The 20,777-nt window shown below is 45.6% G+C and overlaps 1 protein-coding gene across 10 annotated transcripts in view; it reads left to right on the top strand.

Moving 5' to 3' along the window:
* The first annotated feature begins 13,847 nt into the window (after nt 1-13,847).
* IKZF1 (IKAROS family zinc finger 1) overlaps nt 13,848-20,777 on the top strand; it is a 90,989-nt gene continuing 84,059 nt past the window's right edge. For all 10 annotated transcript variants that reach the window (XM_004277952.4, XM_033402259.2, XM_033402258.2 and 7 more), the window contains exon 1: nt 13,848-13,982. The gene's annotated coding sequence lies outside the window, so the exon portion shown is untranslated. The remainder of the gene's footprint in view (nt 13,983-20,777) is intronic.

Below are 20,777 nucleotides of genomic sequence, written 5' to 3'. Positions count from 1 at the left end.
AAAAGAATGAAATAATGCCATTTGCAGCAACATGGATGGATCTAGAGATTGTCATACTAAGTGAAGTAAGTCAGAAAGATGAAGACAAATATCATATGATATCACTTATATGTGGAATCTAAAATATGGCACAAATGGACTTATCAATGAAACAGACTCACAGACTTAGAGAACAGCCTTGTGGTTGCCAATGGGGGAGGGAGTTGGGGGAGGATGGAATGGGAGGTTGGGGTTAGCAGACGTGAGCTATTATATATAGGATGGATAAACAACAATGTCCTCCTATATAGCACAGGGAACTATATTCATATCCTATGGTAAACCATAATGGAAAATAATATTTTAAAAAATATATATATATGTATAACTGAATCACTTTGCTGTACAGCAGAAATTAACACAACATTGTAAATCAACTATACTTCAATTTTTAAAAAAAGAAAAGAAAAAATAAATAAATGCTGTTGGAGACATATTTATGGGTCTTTCTAAATTTTGTATATCTGGGTTTTATTTACCAGTGTGCAATAAACTGTCTTTCACTTTTCCAATAAAGTTGATAATTAAGCTATCAAAATATTTGTATCTAACACTCTTGGACTCATGGATATCTTAGAATTAAATTAATTTTCAAAACAGTCTTTGCTTATTACATATTTTTCTTTTTCCTTATGAATTAATCAGTTATCATGATGGTTTCCAACATAATTTTGACCCAACTTAGTTTCTTGTTAACACTTTTTTAATTCTATGAAGCAAATCAAATGAGGTATCTCAACTACAATTTTTTATATTACATAGCTTTATCGATAATATTAGATATTACTAATAATACAGTCAAAGAATATAGAAAATTATTAAGAAGAAAGTATGAGTCACTCAAGAACCTCTCACCCACAGGTAATGTTAACATTTTAGTGAGAGCCTTGTAGATATATATATATGAAAAACCTGTGAAATGCTTAAAATCATTCTGCAATTTGAATTTTCACTCAACTACTCATAGTGGGTATCTTTTCATCTCAAAAAATCATCTACATCATCTACTTTTACAGGAACTACTATAAAAACTACTCATTTATAGGAACATATATTTATAGGAACATATCAAATTTTATCTTATCTTGTGATGAACATTCAGTTTGTTTTCAATTTCTGTTTCTAAAAACCTCATTCTAAAGAACCAACTACTATGTATAAAATAGATAACTAATGAGAACCCACTGTATAGCACAGGGAACTCTACTCAATGCTCTGTGGTGACCTAAATGGGAAGGAAATCCAAAAAAGAGCGGATATATGTACACATATAGCTGATTCACTTTGCTGTACAGCAGGAACTAATACAACTTTGTAAAGCAACTATACTCCAATAAAAATTAATTTAAAAAAAAGAAGACTCAGAGTACAATGGAAAGAAGAAAAAAAGAACCAACAAATTGTACACACACACACACACACACACACACACACCCCTAGCTCTTGAGCATGCATTCCTTGAAGTTACAAAGTACACTTATACATTTTACGTTTTGATTCATATTGACATGCAATGCTCAGTGGCGCACTAATCCACCCTATGAATGCCACCAAGGAGCCCCACTTTCTCCACTCCCTTAACAGCAATCTTTTAGGTGTGATAAATAAAAAGTCATATCTTGCAATATATTTTAATTTTCATTTTTTAACCGCTACTAAAGCTGAATCTTTTTCTTGTATTCAGTGGCCTTTGTAAGTTGTATAATGAAGTGATTTGCCCATTGCTTATTGAGTTACTTCTTTTTCTTTTTTTTATTAATTTGTAAGAGCTCTTTGTATATGAGCAAATATATGTATATATGGACTTTCATATGCATTGCAAATATTATCTCAAGCTATCATTTGTATTTAAATAGTGGTCTTCTTGCCTTCTTTTTCTTTCTTAAAAAATGCTATCACAGAAATTTTCAAATATATACAAAAACAGATAATCATATAATGAATCCCCATATAGCCATCACCTCCATCAACAATTATCAAAGATATTACGAACCCGGTTCCATCCCTCAGCTGCTTTTTTTATTTATAATTGTTGTTGTTGTTGTTGTTTTGCTGGAGTATTTTAAAGCACAGCTCATTTTACCCATAAATAGATCAGTAGGCATCTCTAATTGATAAGGACATTTTGACATATAACTACAAGACATTTTCACAACCTATCCATCTTTAATACTAAGAAAATTTCACCTACCATGTGAAACTTTTTTGGATGATATATATCCATTTCAAAATACCACCCCCCCAGGTCATTTTGCTTAGGCTGTTTTGCCTTTTTAACCAGAGGCAATTTCATCTATTTACTTTGCATAATTTCTTATACACATTTCTATAATTCTTATCATATTCTCTTTCCCTACAAAGAATTTTTGCTCCACTCAGATGTTCTCTACACTTTCATCACATTCTCTTTTCTGAGCATCAGATGATTGTAGGCCTTTGAACCTACACACTGTTGTAATTCTGATCTTCATAGCCTCTCTTCAGTTTCAGCTCAACATTTCCAGTTGAAGTGACAGTGTTTGCTGAGATCTCAGGGTCTCCCTGACCATTTTCCATGTTGTAGGCATTTACATAGGCATTTGGGGAAGTCATGGGTTTTCCCCAAAGCATTTCCTACTTACCAACGGCCTAGCTCACAGCAGAGTTCAGAATTTCCCTCAGATCGATACACTTACTTTAGTCTGATATTAACTCATCTTCCTTAAATCTCCCCTTGCTGATGCAAGGGGCAGCCTTTTCCAAGAGTTCTGATCTTCACCAGGTGTCTCTCTCCTTTTACTCAGGAGGACTTTCCCAGGAAAATCCTGCTGCAAGCAAGAAACTTCAAGCTTCTCTGTGAGGGCACTGCACAGATCAAAGGCACGTGGATCTTTCTCTCTAGCACGTATCTGTTTTACTTATGTTTCAGGTAGGAGAATTGTCTACTTCTTCCCTCCTTCTCACACAGTCCTGAAGTCAAACCATTCAGGTTTGGCCAAAGAGGTTTAGTCAGTATAGGTTAGTAGGTGATGGACTTGCTGGTTGTGTTGTTTCAGGGTGTGATAAGTTCTGACTGCTTTTGGAAGTTAGCCCTCAGTGTTTGGGGACTTCTGGGGAGCACGGCACTAAAGGACAGAGGGAGGGTGGACTTACAGATAATGGGCCAAGAGCCTGCAGAGCTTGTTGCCAAGGCTGTTCTCAGGTCTGTGCAAGCCCACAGGAAAACATGGCCAAAGCCAACATCAAGTCATGGAGGGTCATTCTGGGGAGACCACAGAGACCATCTTGTCAACCATTCCAATCTTATGAACAAAGGAACTGATGCTTAGGAAGGTGAACTGAAGGACTTGCCCAAGGCTGAAGAGAGAAGCATGACCAAAACCAGGTCACCTGACTCTAACAAGGGACACTGTCTGTCTACCCAACCAAACCAGACTGTCTCTGGCTGGTGACACTCTCCACCTACCCAACCTCTACCAAAGCTCAGAAGGCCAGGGATGCTTCTCTAAAGCATCTCATCTTGTCCAGAGCCTAAAATCACCTCAAGGGGGTTGACCACCATGGTCAAACTAATTCCAAGGGACTTCAAAGATAACTTGCTCTATCTGGGGTCCCATCAATTGCAATTCTGGAATCCCTCATCATGGACATCAGGAAGATGGGACTAGATATTGGCCTGTTGGATGAGGTAAGGTCTACTGAAACAAAAGAGAATGGTTGGCCTAGGATAAGATGAAAAATACGCTTCAAAGGGAATAGACTACTAACCCTGCTGTCCTCCGGAAGCCCCAATCCAACGCTTCAATTCCCTCCTACCCTTGGCCTGCCTCTGTCCTTAAAGTACTCAGTCTTTTGTCTGTGAAAAGACAACAGGATTGGGTCTTTAAGAGAAGAAATAAATAGTAAGTAGTTCTCCAGGTTTTCTGCAGCTATGTCTCATATTTGACAATCTCACACTCACCGACTTGACAGTCTGCTTTCGCTAATCCATATGCATATAAGGTGTATATTACCCCCACGTCTACGAGATTCTCACTTAGCCAACGACATCTGTCTGTGAACTGTCACGAAATGCTAGAATGATTCTTTTTCTTTTGTGGTGTCAATTCCTCTATCTGTCATTATGAACCTTGTTAAATACCCTCTTCCCTCCCCTTGTGAAAGGCATGAACTGAGTGCTAAGTTTCAAACATACCCCCTTAGCACATCCAGATGGGGAGAAAAAAAGCACATCTAGCTATCTACTTAATCAAACATCTACTTTTACTCCATCAACGGGGAGGAGGCCCTTTTGTACATTTAACAAATTCAAGCAATTTAGCAACTGGGTTAAAGCCTATGTAAAGTACTTCAACAACATGGGAAATGAAGACACTGGTCTTCTGTCTTAGAATTGGTTAATGGAAGACATGAAGTCTCAAAGCGCGCACAACCGTGGGTTCTTACGGAGCTGCCCTAATGCACTGCTGGGAAAACCTTGTGAAGTTTTCCATCACGGGGGGAGGTGGGTTGACAGTCTTTGCCTTTGCTGTCAGTTCCACTGTGGAAGGCTCCTAAATTTATTATATCTAGGAAATGATTCTGGTGCAAGCCTATCCTGGAGGAAGCAAAGAAGCAAGGCATGCAGCCCGCTTTTCCGAATGTATTGTCTGTTATTACTACAAGGCTGTGGGCTGAATCTTGGCAACTCCATGGGCAGGGACCTTGGGCGCTTCTCGGTCTAAACTTGATCAAGGGGAGGCAGAGCAAGAAAGAGGTCCCATTGGCCTTTCTTCATCTACCAGCTTGACAAGCCCTAGCTAAACAATATATTCAGAAAGTTAAATGGAATCATCACAGTGGAGCAGCAGTGTTTTCCACTGGTGTGAATGTCTCCATCAAATACCATCTCTGCTAAGTCATCAAAATGCTCAATACCACCGTTAGAAGATCAGATGTCAAATATTACGTTTGGATCAAGAAAGAGCTTTGTCTCTTATTTTGCAATCTCCTCACTTTGGGAGGGTCCATCACCTCAGTTTCCTCATCCACAAAATATGAATAATAGCGTGGTCCAACTTTCTGGGGAGGAGAAGATAGATGAGTGCTTTGTGCTGACCAGCTCAAAAGCCACGCAAATATAAATCACTGAGTACTGCACACGCTGCCCTGCTGCTGCTGTAGGCGCCTGGAGCTGTCACTGAAGCCTGCGAGAGCTCCAGGAACCTACAAGAAGTATGTGCTGGGAGAGCCAGGTCCAGAGTCTTTTGGTGGTGATGACTGAAACGCTGTTGTAGTGGAGGGGCAGCTGCTAAGTTTATGGTTATCGACCACTGAACTTGGACTTGCTCTGAGAAGCCTGCTCCACCAGGCCAACCAGCTCAAAGGGCATCAATCATTTGGTGCAACACTGTGTCTTATGGGCTTAATGGTATTGGAATCTGAAGGGCCAGAAGCTGCCCTTGGAAGTGAACAAAGGGCTGTTCACAGGCTGGAGGAGTGAGCGCAAGATGGACCTGACTTTTGCTTCACAAATAATCTAATAATAAAGGAATTAAACCAACACGCAGGCTCTATTGATCTATCATAGTGATTGAATGATCAGTCAACACACATCTGCACTCTACAACTTAGCAAATGGAGCCAAACCTCTCAGTTGTATCCTCAGGTTAGTTACTTGGCTTGTCACCTTTTGGTGATCATGGAATGTGTCCCCAACTACAGTTAATCGTCTTACAAATGTATACAAATCCCCCATCTCAACTTGCACCAAGTACTAGCAATAGCCTTTGCTATCATCTATCAATCAATACATTATCCCTTCTCCCCAAACGCAGGGTCATTTACTATAACCTATTGGAAAATGCTGCTTGGCAAAGACTGTTTATGAGATATAATCATAGAAAATAAGGGGATATTATAATGAGAAGTCAACCCTTCAGTTTAATTGCAAAAGACTGTTTGAGCTAAAGGAAATAGTGTATCTGAGCTCTGAAGTGCAGTTTCTGAAATGCATATCATAGAAAATGAGTTCTTTTTCTTCATTAGAAAAAACATATCTGCAAGTAATAAGAATATTACGAGTAAATACTAAAAGAATACATAGCCATTGGCTGTGAGTAGCTACAGAGTACATTATATCTTTGAATAATTTCTAAATCACTGACTTAGAGAAATACTGAGTCCTGGCCTTGGTAAATTATAATCTGTGTTCTTATCCTATAGAAATGAAAAGGATCATCACCCCACACAACCAGAACAGGAGAAGTTTATTATGAATCTGAAGTGTTGCATTTGTACATTATTCTTTGTCTCCTTTTAGAAAAATAGCTTGAAAATGAACAGAATAATGTATGTATAAGGGTAGTATGAACTAAATTGTCATATGCTCTATAGACCTAAGGAGGAAAGAAATGTGGAACTTGCTGTGCTGAAGTTGTTGTTGCTAAGGAAGCACTAAATAGGTGAAGGCGAAACCCTACGATGTTCATGAACCTGGTGCCCCAGATGGACAGAGGAACAAAGAGAAGGTAGGTCCTTCCAGCTCTAAAGCCAGGAAAAAGCAGTTCCTATGCAAATTTGAAAACAAAGATGACAACTCTTTGTTGTTTGACTTAAACAAAATTGTTTTTCCTGAGTTAGAAAAGTCAGATTAACCCTTCAAAATCAGTACCCATAAATGGAAATATCAGCTAACTGTTCTGGTCACTGTTGCAGCCACTGAGGAAACAAAGGAAAAATATTCTATCTTCCTAGAGAGTAAACAAAATAAGTGTTAACTCTACAACATGGTACAGATGATAAGGGCTGTAGGGAAAAAAAAGGAAAGAAAGAAGGAGAACAGGAAATTCTTGGGTGGGGGTGGGGGGAGGGTTGCCGTGATTTACAGAGGGTAGAAGTGACAGTCTCTGAGCCAAGATGACATCGGAGCAAAGATTTGAAGCCAGCAGGAGGGCAGGCAGGCAGGTACACAGAGGACAGTGAGCTGGTCCAGATGCTTGAAAAGTAGCAAAGCAGAGCCAAGTGGCTGGAGACAAGTGAGCAAGGGGCACAAGAGCTGGACATGAGACATGGGAGAGACACGAGGAAGGAGAGAAAAATCACACCTCCTCGGGACTTCAGCTTTAGTCAGAGAGCGCCGGCACACTGTCCAGCAAAGAAGCACACAATCTTACTTCATTTTTCTCAGGCTCTCCCTGGGTGCTGTGAGGGGCGAAGACAGAAGCAGAGAGTGACTAGGAGGGCCCACAGTTTGCAGATGGAAGGCGACAGTAGTTTGGACCAATATGGTTGCCATGGAGATGAGAGGAGGTTGGGTTCTGGATACCTGTTGGAAGAAGAGCTGGCACGAGGTCTTGGCAGATGGGATGGGAAGAGAAGGAGGCATCCAGGATGACTTCAAGGCTTTTTGGCCTCAGCCATTTCCAGTTGCTATTAGATAAGATGAAGCAGGTTTGAGGGGAAATATCAGGGATTTGGTTTGAGGCCATGGTAAATATGAGATGTCAATTAGATCTCCAGGTAAAGTGTATGAATCCTGATTTCAGAGGGAGGTCTGAACGGCAGATGTCAGGATACACGTGACATTGAAAACTATGTCTGGGGCCTTGTCTGGAGAGCTCCAGCATTTCAGGAAGGAGACGGAGAAGCCCGTGACACAGGGGAAAACCTGGCAAATGTGGCCTCACGAACATCTACCTCCCTGATGTCATCAGGTCCAGAAGAAATGTTTATGGGTGTTTTAGGTAAACTTTAAAGCCCTAGATCAACGCTCACTTACTACTCCTGGAACCAGCTGGGCTTTGCACCAACCAACCACTTTGAATTAATTCTTCCCAGCTTTTCTCAGATAAAGAAACGATCAATTTGCAACTTGGTCAAGGTGAGTCCCAACTGCAAGCCTGCAAACCCCTTTCAGGCACTTGGCCTTCTTCCTCACCTGCTTTCTGCTGGATGTCACCTTCCAAGAATCCTCAAGGACCTCCCTAAGCAGGGGAAAGGAAAGAGAGGGGACTATCATGGATTACCGGGCACCAGGACTGAAGATTTACATCCAGGCTCTCAATCAATCTTGAAGCCAACTCCATGAAGCAGGATTGACCTCTCCTGTTGTAGATACAGATAAGAACGTGATGCTCAGAGAGGTGATGTAATTCAACTAAGTTCCTACCGTGGCCTTACCTGGAGCTGGGAGAGACACAGATATCTTCAGGACAGTTTCCACTATAGAGCCCCAAATCTAAACCCCTTCTCCAAAACCATCCCAATTCCTCTACAGATGGGACAGGAAAGATTTATGATGTATTAACACTGGAAAGAGAAAGTTGCTATAACAATACAAAAATAGCTAGACTCAATGTCTATGCACTTTACAGATTGGAAAGCCCAGTCACAAACCTTCATCTTTCCTGGATGTGTCGATCTGATCCCTTTACCAAGACTGGTGCTGCCAAGATTGGCAACTTGGCCTCAGGGGAAATAAAACACTGACAGTGACCTGGAAAGAAAGACTTTCCACCAGCGGGAGGAGGATGTCTTAAAGGTCCTTAATGAGTCCTTGGAGGGATCTCAGCTCTCTGCTGGGACACAGGGCATAGGCAGGGGGCACAGCTGAGAGAAGTGACCGAGATTTGTATCCCAGCCCAACCACTTAGAAACTGAATACTTCAAAAGTATCGAACACTGATTCAGTGCTAAGTGTCCATTCAAGGTTGCTTAGCGCACATTGACTCATTCAGACTGTGGACGTTACTGATGAAGATCTGACTGTTGGTGGTGGTGTTATATTCCCATTTTACGGAAGAGGAAACTGAGGCCCGGGGAAGCCTAGGAGCTTGCCAAGCTCCCAAACGCAGTTTGGCTCCAGAGTCTGGCCCTTAACCTTCAACCCCGGGCAAGCCACGCTCTCTGAACTTGAGTATCCTCGTTGCGTTGTTAGACGGAAAATAACCTGGCAATAATAGTCTGGCAATGTGCTCCACAGAGCTGGGCTCAATAGAGCTGTTACCTGAATATGACTGTTTGCCTTTGGTTAATTGTCTCTTTTGAGGAAACTCTTCTAAAGCCCCCAGCGCTTCCTACACCAGCTCGAGTACCACAGAGCAGCTTCACCCTCTGTGTGTCCGCAGGCTTTGTGTCTGAATACCACAGAGCGTTGCACGTCAAAATGCAGTTGTTTCCACTTTTCTGGATTAGCAGTTAGAGGCCCTTCAGGGATAAGACCACATCTCATGCTTTATGGGGACTACCTGTCTCTCAAATACCACCCGCAAAGGCAGGCGCTCAATGGATACATGCTCTTTGCATAAACGAATAAATGCATCCCACCGGAAGGTGTGACACCACCAGAAATAGTGTTCCAATCCCGAACTTACCCCATACAGTCAGTGGGGGGAGGGTGACACTCAGCTCTCGGTTTTCTTTATCCTAATCTGTTCAGATCACTTCAATATCTGCTTTTCTTTTACTCACACAAAACATCTTTTCATTGGAAGGCTTTTGGGTGATTCTATCTCCTCCAAATCACTATATCTGACTCAGTTTGTTTTTCAGTTGCTTCTAAGCAAACGATATTGATAAAAAGTCACTGTTTTTGAGAGTCTAAGTGTATTCTTCTTACAAATACCAAAGGGAATAAGGTGAAAAAATTATCGTAAAGTGGGAAGGATTTGGTTGTCAGCTGCATCACATCCTTGATTCAAAACCCAGCTGCACTGCTGCATTTCTCTGAGTTTCAAAACCAGGAGCCACGGAGCCTCTGGGGAGGACATGGTGCACCCTGAGGGGTCTCCTTCTGGGTCCCCAGGCATTTCCCACCCAGGCTCTGCCAGCTGGACGGTCCTGGCTCTGCATGAGCCGCCCCCCACACCTCCCCACCCCTGAGTCCTGGTTCTTCACTTCCAAACCCAAGAAGTGAACCCCAAGGAAAAGGGTCGAGGCCTTGCCCCAGGCTGGAAAGCTTTGGTTTTCAAAAACAGAAGAAGCAGAAGCTGGAGATCATAAAAACTGGGAAAAAGAAACCAGAGCAGCAGAGCCCTTGTTGCAGAAGTTTCATCCCAGTGCTTGGTCTTTTTCCTCACGTTCATGATCCTTCACACCATACAGAACCACAAGCGTTCTGTATGAGTTTCACACTACAGAAAGATAACAGAATTTCATTTTTTACAGAAAACTTTACCTATTATTTAACAAGATACTTACTATTTAACAAGATACTTACTATTTCTCAACTGCTGGAGGCAAAGGGATGCTCATTTTATTGCTGTTTAATAGATTTTCTTAAAGAAAAAAACACCATCATCATCGTAATTACTTACATACATTATCTCATTTAATTTCTCTAAATTCTAGCAACACCATTGGAAAGTAGGTATGCTCTGCAGGTGACAAACTGAAACTCAGAGAGGTTAAGTAACTTACCAAGACTCACACAGCTAGTAAGAAACAAAACTAATAACCACACTTATCACCTCAACTATCCTTTTCCTCTACAAAACTCACTCTCCTTTAAAATGCAATCCAGGCTCCGCCAGAACAAAAGCACCCGTAACTGACTCCATTATTATAGTAAGTTCTGAATAAGTAGACTTTGATTAATTCTATAGGTGTTTTTATTCTTCTGAGAAGATTATCTCGAAAGAAAAAAATGGTAATTTAGCAATTATTGTCTGAATGAACTAAGCTATTTTTAACACTCTAACGTTATGGAAACAGCTATCTATCTGTATCTATCTATCTATACACACATATATATATATTTCTAAAGAAACAAAATGACACCTATAACTTTTTAGAGGATCACACCTGTTTCAATTTCCACTGATACGTTTTCTCCTCCAATGTGTTTTTTAATGTTTATCGTTTTTATTTTTTATCGAATGAAAGATTCTTTAAATTATATAGTGCTTTACAGTTTAAAAAGTTTCACACACGTGGTTTCACGTAATCCCATAATAACCCTTCTTTTAATCCCCTACCCCTATATAGATCCTCCAATATGCTTCTACTGTTGTCTTCAGCAGCTTTAACTTCTGATGGAAGGGTCATCTCTGGCCCCACGGAGTCTTATCCACAGACCCAGGTTACAAGCCGAGTTCCTTCGGCTCCACCTCTTTGCGGTGGTACATGAGACTGGCTAGTAATAGTAGAGTTCATAATAAATAATAATTACTGCTCACAGAGTCCTCCTCTCTGCTATGGCAAGAAGCATATGGCAAGGAGTTTTGTATGTGATCTACTTTATTCACCAACAATTCCGGGAGGTAGCTTATATTATTACCGTCAATGTGTAGATGGGGAAACTGAAGCTCAGAGAGGTTAGTGACCTCGGTCAAGGTCACACAGCCCAACGGCCTGGGCTCCTAGCCTCATGCTCTTCTGCCTCAGGAGGCTTTGCCTTGGTGGGATGAACACATCTGAGTCCTTGACACGCACTCCTGGGGACCATGGCACACATTTAAAGAGAGGAGCCTGGGGGGCGGAGCTAAGAGTGTCGCACTCATCCAAGGTCATGACCCCTCCACCGGGTCATCTGCCTCCCTTGGGGCCCTGCACCCTATGTTTATTGCCTCATTGAATCTTGACAAGGACTCTTTAGGATGAAGTAGCGTTTATTTCTTTTGCAGATAAAGAAGATGAGGTTCAGAGAGGTTCAATAACTTTCCCAAGGTCACACAGGTAAGGGAAGGACTAGGAATTAAGTCAATGAACCTTCTACAAGTCCAGCCTCCTCTGGGCTTTTAAGCACGGAGTTAACTGTCTCGGGCTCAGCACGGCAGAATTTCAGGACAAACCGAGTACTAGTGTCGCAGAAGGGGTCCAGCAAGAACTTGGCGCATGCTGTTTGCAGCTCAAGGATGGTAGGAGAGACTTCTCCCAGGGATGGCAGAGGCGAAGGTGGTCAACAGGGCCCCTGGCCCCGTCACGAGCAGCCTCCTTAGACGGGCCACAGCCTTCCCTGGCCTCACTCAGCTGCCCGTTCCCTTTGCCCGGAGCCACTTCTCTCCACTTGGAAGGCCTGCCCAGACTCCCGCGTCGACGCCCCAGAGCCCTTTCTCGCTCTTCCCATGGAAAGACGCGGTCCCGTTTTGTTTGTCCTGCTCGCAGGGATGCGCCGGCGTTTATCTGACCCTTACCGATGCGCCCCTGCAAGTCTTGAAAGGCCGCGGTCTTGGCTCGTGTAACAGACCCTTCCCTGGCGCCTGGGCGGGGGTTGGGGGCGATGCCCAGCACAAATCTGTTGAATTCATGACTCCTGCTCTTCTGCTCAAATTGAGCACTCTCGCCGGGCTCCTGCCGGGTGGGGCCTGCCTGATCAGAATGACGGACTCCTCGCGGAGGACGAAGAGGTGCGCCATCAGAGCCGGCATTCCCGTTTGAATCGATACTCAGCGCCTTACACTCCCGCTTCGGGGCTCGCGGAGGGAGAGGCTGAGGCGCAGAGAGCCGAGGAGGGGTTACAGGTTTGCCTTCCGAGCCGCCCGCGCCGCCGCCGCCGCCGCCGCCCTTTCACACTCGCGTGTGCACACAGGCCAAGCCGGAAGGCGCGATCCTAACTTGTGCCTCGAGCGGGTGGGAGGGAAGAGAGACGAGAGGTATTCCATTGGTTGTCTGGAAAAATGAATTGCACCTTCCCCTCACTTGCGGAGGATCAACTTTTCCCACCCCCTCGGGTGGGCACTCATAACCTGGGGTCGCAGCCAGAACCGGGGATGCAAGTGGCCCTAGCTGGAGGGAAACGAAGCCGGGCGGGCAGTGGGCTGCCCTAGACGTCGGGGAAAGTGCTTCACGGGACCCCGAGTGCCCCGGGCGGGCGAGCACGCGGGTGCCCCGACGAGTGGCCCGGGGCACAGGGTTGCGGGTCCCCGGGAGGGCGCCCCGGCTTCAGCGGCCCCGCACGCGTCGTCCGCGCCGGACCCCCAAGGGTTAAGCGCGGGCCCCGCGGCGCGGTGGCAGACACGCCAGCCAGCCCGGGACGCGGAAAGGCGGTCACCGCCGGCCGCGCGGGGCCGCGGCGGGATGCGGCGCTGGAATGAGGAAGCGCGGCGGCGCGGGGAGGGCTGGGGCGCGCGGGCGCGGGGGTGGCGGCGGCGCGCCCAGCGGGCCCGGCACAGGCGAGCGGGCTGCAGCCGGCGGCGGCGCCAGCAGGTACTGCCCGTGCCCGTTGCCGCCCCGAGAGCCTGGGCTCGGGGGGGCCGGCGTCCAGCCCAGCGCGGCGGCAAAGTTTGCGCGCGCGGCCCCGGAGTTGCGGTCGGGACGGCGCAGCGCGAGCGGGCGACCGGCGGCAGAGGCGACGCGCCCCGCTCCGCGTCCCGCTGCGAGCCCCGCTCCGAGTCCCGCGCCGCGCCCGCTTCCGAGTCCCGCCCCACGACCCGTCCCCGTCCCTCTCCGAGCCCCGCTCCGCGTCCCGCCCCCCTCCCGGCTCCTGTCCCGCTCGGTGCCGGAGCGTGCGCGGGGTCCGAGGCGGCGGCGGGGCAGGGCGCGCCGGGACCGGCTTGGCGCGCAGCCCCAAAGTTTGTGGAGCGCGGGCTGCGGGCGCGCGCTCGGGCCGGTCGGCCGCAGGTGGCTGAGCGCTGGCCCGCGGGGGCGCGGAGCGGAGCCCAGGTGCGCGGCCCGTGGGCGGCGCTGTGCGCGCGGGACGGGCCGACCGGCCGGGAGCGCGAAAGCCTGGTGGCGGCCGGCGGGGGGTGGGGAGCGCAGAGGAGAAATGGGGAACAATGCGAGTGAGCAACTTCAGGAAGTCATTGTGAAAGAAAGCTGGGAAGAGCTGGGCGGCCGAGCGAGCCGGGCGCTCTGACAAGTGCCTGCGCGGCCCGCGCCCGGGGCGGCGTCTGCGGCGACGGTCCTGGGTCCCCGCGGAGCGCAGCCGAGCCCGGGCGGGACGCTTGGCCACGGCGAGGGGGCCGAGCAGGCGAGCCCGGCTCCGAGGTTGCTCTTGGCGCCCGAGGATCGGTCTTGGACTCCCAGAGTGCGACGCACACATCCACGTGAGTGTTCCCAGGTAGAATTTCCGTAGGAAAACTTGGATTAAAAAAAGAGAGAGAAAGAAAGAAAAGACGAGGCGGTTAGATGTGTAAGTCCTGGTTTCGCTCGGGTCCGCCTCTCCTCTCTGGGGACAGTGGGAGCGCTGACTTTTGTCAAAGCCTGGGCCACTTGGTGCTGTGACTGCAGGTGCAGGGCAGGCCGGCCGCGGGACACCTGTGAGCCGTCCCGCTGTCCCCGTGGGGAGGACACCGTGGTCCCTGTCGTGTTTAAATCGATCTACGCTTATATAGTGAGATCACGGAAGTCAGCCTTTATAAAGTCATTCATAACGCGCTTTCTTTTCTTATTTTTGACGTGAGAGCTTTTTGTTTATACTGTAAAATAAACAGATCGAGTCTGAACTTGCTTTCCGCAAAATCGGAATTATCCCGGTTTGAAAAGTTGGTAGTACTTTTGCCGAGTGCCGTTTTGGCTGTCAGGTTACGAAACCCCTCGGTCAAAAGGCGTCGGGTTACTTGCGACTGTATTTGAAACGTGTTTGAAAAATTCGTCAAGGATCCTTGGTGATTCCTAAGGAATCTCCTGAAGGTGTGATTGTTTTTTCTTCTAAGTTGGAGGCACGGAGTGTAGCATCTGGAGAAGCAAAAAGGGTTACGATTCGATTCGCAGGGTCTGATCCGGCACTTCCAAATGCAGCTTTCAAATGCAGTTCCCATTCTCTCTGGACTGCAGCCCCCGGAGTGAATGTCAAGGCCCTGTGCTTCCCTCAATTTCAACACTCAAAATTCCCCACCCTGCTCCCCACGGGGTATTTCAGCTCTGAGGTACCTTATTTTAAACTTGGAAAGACAAACTGGTATTGAAGAAATATCTCCTTCACCTTCTGTTAAAAGTTAAAAAAAAAAAAAAGGAAGCTGAAAATATTTAATATGCATAATATTTAAACTTTCATGGAAATTTCAGTGATTTTAAGGATTGGTTCACTTTGGTTGAGGGGAGAGTGGAACCTGCAGGAAACGGTCTGAGCCTCTTGAATTCACTGCTTTGTCTGAAGATGTTTATTTGTTGAGGTTATTTGGATTCATCTTTTATATGGGATTTTTAAAGTAATAATTCAAGTATTATGTATATTATATGTGTTGCAATTGTTTCAGTGACAAATTAGATTATTTGATATGTGGCTTAAAATTTAAGCAGTCACAGATATCTCTAACCGGAAGATTACTTGCTTACATTCCAGATTATACAGAACGTGTTAAAAAATAATTTGTGTGCACAGATATAAATAATGATGTCGCATTTAAAAATCCTATACAACTTGGGTTTGATATAGTGTATCCGATTTCAGAACTTCCCATGGTCATACATGTTTATGCCTTTTTTACATGGGAAAAAAATATGTGTTTCCTGGCCTCAAAGTCCACCAGAGCTGAAGACCAAAACATGTCACTGAGTTAAATGGTCAGGTTTTATTCCCGTCCTGTTTCTTGGTGATAGTTGAAGGCAGCAGTTTCAGAAACTCCTCCTTTCTTCTTTAATTCATCAATATTTTAATAAAAGTGCTACATCTTGGGAAACTACATATCCTCGGAAATTCAGGAGCATCGTAACAATAAAAGCCCATCATCACGGCCTCCTGGGATGAGCCCACAGGTCCGTGAATCAAAGTATGTTGCATTTGGGTCTTTTGAGAAGTATGTCTGAAGTCTCCTGAGAGAAGGTAACCAGTGGTTTCCTTGCAGCCATTTCCCTTGTTGAAAATTAAGATCACAGCCAATTTCCTGGCCAAGAGGCTGCAGCCAGTAGTGCTGGGACCACTGTGTCTTCCTCACTGGAGGCCTAGATTCTGAGGATCGTGGTTCTTTGGTTTGGGAATCTTTTCCCCTTGGCTTGAATTTGTGTGTCTCACGTTGGGTCATGTGTAGGAGCATATTGTCAATATAAACGTAAAACTCTTGAAGTTTGAGAGGACCTGGTGTATATATACAGTCTACTACATGCCATGCTGTGAAACACCTCCACCCCACCTGTCCACGTGTCGTGTGTATCCTTCACGGTTACATGTGTATTAATAAATACAGGAAATAAAGACATTATGTGACCATATGCACACAGACACACACAGGGAGTACACACAGCGTGGGGAGAGACGCAGGGGGCAGAGTGGGAAAGGGTTATAACATCAAACACACCTGACCTGAGTACTAAAGCCCCTCCTTTTTGGGTTTTGGTTGGTTGGTTTGATTTTTACCTTTTACTAAAACAAGACAGCTTTTCCTGCTTGGAATGGTGAATTTAAGCATAAGTGACGTTAGTACTCTGGGTGTCTGCCTCACGTATTTGCAGTTAACCCAGAATTCATCAAGGGTAGCAGCGTTCAGAGGCGTTTTTGTTTCTTTTTCCCGCCTCTAATATTTGTCATTATGAAATACTTTCACTACGAAATAACTCTTGGTTTTGTTGCCTTATTTGAATGCAGACTTATATCAGTGAATCCAGCTCACAGAGAGCAACCCTTTGGGGTTGACTGACAGCCCTTGCTATTTCTCTTTTTTTTAATTATTATTTTTAAAGTTTCATTGAGGCATAGTTGATTTACAATGTTGTGTTAATTTCCGCTATTTCTACACACATTTTTGGGTGCTGTGACTCCCACTTGTGGCCATAAGACCTTGCCCCTCCAGCCCTGATGGTTACCGTTAGTCCCTGTCTGGTGTCGGTCCGTTTGTACCTGCAGAGCCCTCAGGCATGTGTGTGGCATCATTCCATGTCACTGGAGAAAACACAAGATGTAAAAGCGACAAGTGACCCATCCTTTGAGGCTGACAAGGGGAGAACCGTTGATCCAGTTGACACCTTGAGACAGATCATTTTGGTTTTGCTCAGAACAGGCACATGTACACGTGTGATCCAGACCTTGGGCAGGTTGCATTTCAGAGCATAGGCATTACACACACACACACACACACACACACACACACACACACACACACATTTAAAATCCAGATGAGGAGGGAGACAGAGGTTCATCAGGGACGTAGGCCTCCCAAAGCAGACTCAAGGCACACCAGCAAAACTGGTTTTATCATGGGGTCGACCAGATGCCCACCCTGGTTTCTCCACGGAGACCTGGCATGTTGTTGTTCTTTGCAGTGTAATAAATGACTCTGCACTGCAGGTTATCCTTCGGCATCTCCTGTGATATATGTTCACGTCCGTCCCTTTTCAGTGTCGTTGCTTTAATAGCTTGTGTTTGACATCACTTCGAAACGTTTGATGATAGTCTAACAAATATTTGTAAGACGTTAGGGAACATTAAAAGTGAAATGCTGCATCAGTACAAGTGAAACAGAGCAAACAAAAGAAGCTTTGCAGAGAGCCCCAGGGGGGAGAGGTGGGCAGGGCCCACCCTGCTTTGGTGTGTATTTGGTTGGGGGCCAGGAGTCACTCCTGAGAAGGGCCTGGTGGGGAGGCAGCCCAGGCCTCCTCTGCAGGAAATGGCCTCATCCCTTGAGTCCGTCTTTTTTTCCTTCTCCTGTTTTGCTGCAATGAACAGGTGGGTGGATGCCTTGGGTGCCTCCCATGATCCACCTGGGGATGAACTGTGAAAAATGGTGAAAACCCCGAGTTCCAGGCCTGGGGGCCGCCTGCCTTCCCCACCACAGGCCTGGCTCTGTCTCCCTTCTCCCAGGGCCGTTTGTTTCTGCCTTTGGGGTGCTCAGAATGCCTGTTGACTAAAAGAGGTCCCGCTCCCACCCGCCGCAAGCCCGCCAAGTCAGACGTCCTAATCTGTAAACCCGTTTTGGTCAGGACAGGAAGCACGGGCTCCCTTCCTGCCCGTGTTTTCCTGAGAGAAAACTACCTTCCCTCCTTTTTTGCATATTTGGCAAATGGGCCCACCTTCCTCTCCACCCCAGTGGAAGGCGAGGAGGGCAGTGACGAGGTGAAGGAGACAGCAGGGTCCCTTGCAGGTGGCTGAGTCCAGGGGCTTCTGCGCAGCTCAGGGTCCGAAGGCCCCAGGCCTCCAAGGTAGGACTGGGGGGCAGCCCCCCTGGGTCTCCAGGGGCCACAGGCTCCTGGGTGAGATCGCCCATTTCTTTGCTGCTTTTCCACAGATGGGATGTTCCCAGCGTGCACTCTCCTCCTTCCCAGGGCAGCCTACGACCCAGCCGCTGCCCGGCACCCCTCCCGTTGTCTGTCCTGGGTGATGGAGAGCCTCATTACCTTCCATGTGCTCTCTCTGCTTTCGGGGGTCCCCGCTTCACCTCCTGATGGCTTACGGCACAGGGCCACGGCTTAACGAATTGCTGAAGATGGGCCCCAATGAGTGGGAAAGCTCCTCCTTCAGCTTTTCTCATTCAAGTGTGCAATGATTCGTTTTTCTTCAGCAGTCAGCTCACTGCTAAAAGAAATCTGACTCTCTTCCTGCCATGTTCGCGCCAAAAGTGAGCTCTCATGGACGTGCAGTTGGTGCAGGGCTTCTGGGGTGTGTTGAGGGCAGGTGCAGTGTGCGAGGGTCCCAGCTTTGTTATTTCATCCCTTCCCTCCCTCCTTCCTCTCTGTCTCTGCCTCTGTGTCTCCATCTTCCTTCTGTCTCTCATGTGTGGGGTTTCTGCAGAGACGACTAAGAACTGCATAAAGAATTTGTAAATGACCTTGCACATGCTGAAATAGACTTCTGGGCTCCATTGTGGAGTTCACATGCTAAACTTCACACTCGAAAGCTTTCTCGGGCAGTTTGAAACTGTCTAAAATTGAACAAGATGGTTTGGACTAGAGTCCTTTTCTAAAGCTAGGGGTTCCACGGCGAATATTGATTCATCCGTTTTTGGTAGATTTTTGTTCTTACATCAAACTTTCACTGGCACACTTGGAGCATATGAAATAGCACGTGAGACACCTCCTTAGACCAAATGGGGAAAATGTTTAATTTAGAATCTTTAGGAGAAATGAAAATGAGGGATTGATCTCTTATAAGCTGACTTTGGAGGCACTCTGAAATGAACTCCGGTGCTTTTAATGGAAACTAGAGAGAGCCGGCGACCCCCTGCTGTGAGCCCCACTTTGAGCCTGAAAAAGTGACCTTTACTTCCTCCTTTGTGCTGGGTTTTGTGTAAGGCAGTGATATTCAAAGAGATCCACAGTGGAAACATATTGATAAATTGTGTATCCTACTTCATTAAATTAAAAATCATACTGCTAATTATCTCAGGTGGTGAGAGATAATTGCAATTAATTACCATTTAAAAATGGTTTAGAAATTTCTAGTGCATTTCTACCTGCGTTTTCTCACTTCTCTCTGGAGTTGTGTTTGTTTAACCTGAATTTCAAGAATTTTCAGTTTAATTTAGAGCAGATAGCCTTTTGTAAAAGAAATGTAATTTGCTGGGGAAAAAAAAGTAAAACATTGAAAATAAATAATTTAAACTTATTTAAGGGCTGCAGAAAAATCTGACTGTAGCGTTTAAAATGAGTTTTCCTATATTTTGCTCCCTGATGGATATGAGCATTTTCTGCCTGATTATACATAAAGATGTGCTGATTTTGTAGGCCTGAAAACGAGGAAGTTGTAAGCCTCTGGAGGTTATACTGACGACACCCTCTCCCCCCCCCCGGGTTTGCATGAGGACATTGTGGGCTGAAGGTTGTGGATGACAGAACAGACACCAAGCAGTCCTTGTGGGGCCTGATACCCACTCGGAGGGCATATCCACATGGACCTTGTTACGTGTTCTGTTATGTTGGGCATTTTGTCCTTGGGATCCTACAAGGTTTGGGTTACAGGATAGCTCAGCTCTCTGTCTGTCACCGAATACAATGGAAATCTAGAACTTTTCTTGCTCATTTGGTCCAACTAAAGAACCCATTCAGAATATCAAGTGGTATCCTTCTGTGTGATTATTTTAGTTACTGTCAGTAGCAATCACTGTTACCAAATCATTGATACATTTGTACTTCCTTTACCCTTCTCAGATACAACTGAACTTGACTTCAGCTGACCCATTTGAAGCTGGGGTGACCAAAGTAAATTCCCAAAGTACTGAAGCTGCTAAGAGATTAAGCTGCGATTTAAGGAGCCTGATTTTTGAATTTACATTCTGTGTACTATGAACTTGGTTTTGAAAAGTGAATAGAGATGATTTTTTAAGAATTTTTATAAGAAGGCACTTCATTTTAATTCATTACAGCTGATAATTTAATTCATTACAGCTGATAATTTTGGGGTGTTGTAGACAGAACTGATCTCAGAATGCAAGTCCTTTAGGGAGAATTTCCCATTAACCTGGAAACCACATGGCCTTAACATGGAGAGTCAGCCATCAGGATGTCTGCACCCATTTCTCTCTGGAGCCAGCATCCTATGGTGCTCTGGAATACATTTTCTCTCTCTGTTTGCATCTAGATTTGTAGCTCTTGTTTCCCCACCAGCTAGGCGGGAGAGACTTTTCTAAATTTAAAAAAAAAAAAAAAAAGTTATATGGTAAACTGGATGGTGTCCTCGGTGGGAAAATCAACAATAGCTTTTCAGTTGTTGTTGATAAATAGATATGTATGGATTGCAAACACTGGGTATTCCTGTGGGGATTAGCATAATTTTACTTCCTTGGGTCTAAATGACATAAATATAGCTTTAAAAAGAAGTCCAATGGCCTTTGTAGAAACCTCAGTATGACAGGTATGTTTTTCGGAGTGTTATGAGTAGACACGTGGATTTTGCTACCGTATACAGTTTTAATTTTGAATTTTTCATGTCCGCATAAAACTTCACTGCTAAGAAGGCAAGAGGAGATACTGTA

This window comes from Orcinus orca, chromosome 9 (genome assembly GCF_937001465.1).
Source record: "Orcinus orca chromosome 9, mOrcOrc1.1, whole genome shotgun sequence".
NCBI classification, from domain to species: Eukaryota; Metazoa; Chordata; class Mammalia; order Artiodactyla; family Delphinidae; genus Orcinus; species Orcinus orca.
This window is presented reverse-complemented; position numbering and strand designations above follow the sequence as displayed.